Below are 4796 nucleotides of genomic sequence, written 5' to 3' on the forward strand. Positions count from 1 at the left end.
AAACCAAACCACCAAACACGCACCACCAGGAACAGGGAACCTGCTTATGCACAAGTACCAAGCCCTGGTGCTGCCAACTAACACAGAGAGCTAAAAACAGCTTCAAAAGCTGTCAAACTAGCCCACCCATAAGTTAAAGGAGTCCTCTCACCATGACTTACACCAGGTTTGGCAGCACCTGTGTGACATGTGCAAAGCCTCATTAGCACAGTGACAGAAATGGGAGCTCTTAACACACTGGTTCCACAATAGCAGACACCTCCTGCCTTAGAGGAACTCCCTGGAACTTCCCTGCTGGAAGCCTCCTCTTGCTCAAGGCTGCTTATAGCATCAGAGAGCAGCTTCTACAGTGCAACTTGGCTTTTTAGCATCCTAGAAAATACATTATTTCTGCTAGAAAAACAAATTCTGTCTGGTAAAATCTCCCGATTTAAATTTCCACTCCATCATTCAACATTAGGTTATGTTTAACAAGATAGAAATTAGGAGAATTTTAGCAGGCAGGATTCTGCTAGAAACACATCCATGTCCAACAGTAAAAGCACAAATTCAAGATGAAACAATGGTGACTCATCCACTCCTGCTACAGATGGCCACCAAAGACATTCTCCATCAAAAAATAATGCCCTGAATAATTAAGCTCTGAAACTCCCACAATTAAATCCACATTTTTGAGCTCTATTCAGTGCACAATTGTCCACCCTTGTAAAGGCTTAAATCAAAAGGTAAATTCATGATTTTTTGCCCCCCCATTTCTAACCCAAACATAATTTCAACCCTAATAACATCTTAACGTAAGGTCAACCAAGAGCTTAATTTCTCTTTCTGAAAGACAGTAATCCATGCGCCTACCCTTTGATTATTATTAATCTTCAGAATTAGAAGAGCATGTTATCTATAAATTAATATAGTTAAACCTAGAATAAGAAGTCACTAGCTAATTCATTTAAGACTAGATATTACTTGATTAATACGAACAGTTCCTGTCTATAGTAAAGCACAATCTCTGATCTGCCAAAGAGAGTGCCTGTCCTTATTTTACACTTCTAGGAGTCTGGGAATCATTAGTTATTTTTCTCCTGGTATACAGAATAACTGTTAATGGAATGCCACAAATCAAATCAAATCAAATCAAGAGCAAAATTCTGACGGCATATATGTGACTGGTCAAGAAGTAAAGGCATCCTCCATCCTTCAGCAACATATCTGGTCCACCAGAAGTTTTTCACACTAGTTCTTTGAGGTCTCAGAACTCTGTTGCCATTTTGTATTGCACCAGGCTCATACAGACATAAATTAATTACAACAGTAGGAGTCAAATCACAATTAAGCTGAGTTTCTAATCTAAGAATCTGTAAAACCAGAAGCAAGAAATAACAAGGAATCCTCCAAATGATGCATTAAAATGGGTTGTATTACCATGGGATCATATACACACATGTATATGTACACTCCTAGAATGAAAAATTAAAACTACAAGAGGGAAACAAACACTACCTGCAGCATTCATTCATGGTAGTTGCTCTTACAGTCAATAATCAAAGAGGAAGCACTGCTGAGTAGTTTATGCTAATAAAATACTTTGTAGCTCTTAAAATAGCATAAGAAGTGCAACACTGCCAACTGCAAATGCCAGGGCATGGGGTGGGATGGAAGGAGCATGAAAGAAAAAAGAATAAAAAAAAAAAAATAAAAAAAAAAGGAAAAAAGAAAAATCAGAAGCCATTCCCATTCACCTGTATATAGAGTTTGATTCCTTCATTCAGATTCTGATTTTAGAGCCTTCAGGATGGCCTCCTTGAACATGTACAATTATTTATCATCACCACAACACAAAAATCTGCTTTTAAAGCAAAAGATGTTGGATTGCTCGTTCCAATTCCTTAGCAAGTGGATCATATGGAAACACACAAAAGTAGAATATCTGCAATGCAACCAGAAGATCTAACTGCCTTGGGAGGAAAAGCATAAACCCATGTTACCGAGGTAATCAGCTTTCTCCATGATCCAGAGATTAGAATGGAAGAGTTCTCTCAGGACACGCACTATAGTCAGCACTTCTGTCAAGGCATGAGTCGTCTTATAATGCATTTTTAGCAGATTTAGATATGAAATTTCTAGGAAGATGGAGTTTACTTCATCATGGACTGCATTATGAAAATATTTAAAATGAGGAGACAGAGAAGGGCATAACAGATTTTAAGATTTCCTTTCTCCCTCTCCACCTCTTTAAAATTATTTGGGAAAAAAGGCACTGGGGTAATCACTTAGCTGGCTTTTATTTATTTATTTTTATCAGCGAAAGTCTTTAAAATCTCCTCTTCTGGAAGGGGCACACCAATTTATATTGACAGCAGTATTATGAGAGTAAAAAGACGAGCGGTCACATTTCTAGAAAGTAGCATTTTAGAGGCAGTTTCACTGGAAAAGAATTTGCTTTTGAGGTTCAGGAGTTGAATAATAGTTCTGGAATGCACCAACTTACCACCTGTATTTTATCTTTTATATGATGCAGAATAAACACCATATAAAAATGTTTATTGGTTCTCAGAGCAGCATTAATGCAACTTGCTACCATAAATGGTGAGAGGTACACATACACTCCCTTGGTTTCTGACTGCATAATGCTGTCCCCCTCCTTTCTTAAGCCAAACAGCCAACTTGACACCAACTGTGCCAGAAAAAGCCTCAATAGGGACAACCCTGTTCTGGTCACACTTCTTGGTTTCAAAGGTTTTTCCAAAGAGAGAGACAGATAAACAGGCTTTAACCATCAAGGTTGCAGAGCACTTTTCTTCACTGCCACCACCCTCAGCCAGGGCAGTGCCAGCATCAGCAGCCCCTCTGTGGTACCAGTGTAGATCATGCTGCTCCAAAGAAATGGCTATTCCAGTTAGTCAGACGGGCAGTCTCAAAGAGGTCTTTACTTGTGTTGATATTCCTCTAAAGAACAAAAAAATTTCTGACATTTTAACAGAGATGAACAAAACAATATTATTAATTCAGGTCAGAGCCCACACTAGCCACGTCTCTATTGGAAGTATCACAAGTCATTACATGGTAAACAGTGGTGGTATTTTCACAATATTTGCCAACAGCCATTAAGTTTTTCATTTTACAGAGTTAATATCCAACTGTCTTTTTTTGTCATAAGTCTGAAAACCTTAAAACTAGCTTCAGACCAATGCAGATAAACACACACCTACCTAAAAGTTAACACAAACAGCCAAGAATAACTCTCTCTAGTCATTGAACAACCTTCATGAATTACTAATAAAACTTGCTACTTCTACCACAAAAGTTTATCATTTTTTTCCCCCCCTTTCTTCTACATATTGGGGAAGAGAAAGGACAGAGAGCTACCAAAAAAAAAAAAAAAGTTAAAATGGAAATGATACCTCCTTAGCAGGAGGTTCTTTAACAGAATACAAGACCAGGAGATTCAATTTAGCAACAAGCATGCAAAATTAGCCAATACACACCAAGGAACACAAAGCTGTGGTTGAGCTATGTACTTTCAAGGATCCCAGCTCTCTGAACTGTCATTCTCCTCCAGTAGGTTATTTTCATACTAATTAGCATCTATACATTTAAACATGTCTTTTCTAGATAGAGACAACAGATCCAGTAGAAGAGCACAAACTTCCTCCTACAAGCTAAAAAAAAAAAAAAAAAAAAGTTTCTGAAATTAACTAAATTAACTATACTAAAAAGAAAAAAACACACACACTCATTTGGGCCTACAGCAACATTTCTGTTGTTCTTATGTCTTGCTTTTTTCTTTTAATAACTCAGATTAACACTTCCAGCCAGCCTGTCAGCAGAAATATGTTGCCTAGTCATTATACTTCTACATATAAAGGGCAAGTGATAAAGCAGCAGTGGGCTTTTTTCTCTTTTTAAGGAGAAAATACTGCTTTTATATTTTTGAACCACTGCCAAAGAGTATCTGGTCAGACATTTTCTTCTCCCTCCATCCTTTGCACAAAACAGCCACAGGAGCCAAAAAGATACAACAACAGTGCAGATAGGGGGTCCCCAGCAGGAGCTGAGACAGAACTGCTCTGTAGGATCACACCCATATTCAGTGTGTCACGGGCAGGTGTAACGTCACCGGAGCACATCCAGCAATCCCTAGCACATCTACAGGCTCAGGGGGACTTTGCAGCCTGTACATGTTAGATTTACACCAGAGATCAAGTTGTGTCTGGGGAACACCCGGGAGCAGGAGGCACAAAGTCAATTTGCTGCACTCAGTCTCTGTGTCGAGTGCACTCCCAAGCCTCTGGCTGCAGAGAGCTGAAAAGCCAAGCAAAAAAAAGTTCAGATGGTGTCATCTGATGCAATGACACAGTTTTCATGGGGGTTTTTGTGTGTTTGTTTTCTTCTACCATTCAGTCATCACATCATAGAATGCTATCAGATGCTTGACCAATCTGACAGCATTCTGTGATGTGGTGACTGAATGGGCAGATGCAGGGAGACCAGTTGATGGAGTCTACCTTGGCCTGAGCAAGGGGTTTGACACAGTCCCCTGAACATTCTCCTGAGCAAGCTCAGGAAATATGAGCTAGAGGAACAGGCAGTGAGGTGGGCTGAGAACTGGCTGCACAACAGAGCACAACGGGTGGTGATCAATGGTGCCAAGTCCAGCTGGAGACCTGTAACTGGTGGAGTCCCCCAGGGATCAGTGCTGGGTCCAGTCCTGTTCAACATCTTCATTAACGACCTCAGTGATGGTACAGAGTGTCTGCTCAGCAAGTTTGCTGATGACACAAAGCTGGGAGGTTTGGCTG

Source organism: Merops nubicus, unplaced genomic scaffold (genome assembly GCF_000691845.1).
Source record: "Merops nubicus isolate BGI_N331 unplaced genomic scaffold, ASM69184v1 scaffold18293, whole genome shotgun sequence".
Lineage (NCBI taxonomy): Eukaryota > Metazoa > Chordata > Aves > Coraciiformes > Meropidae > Merops > Merops nubicus.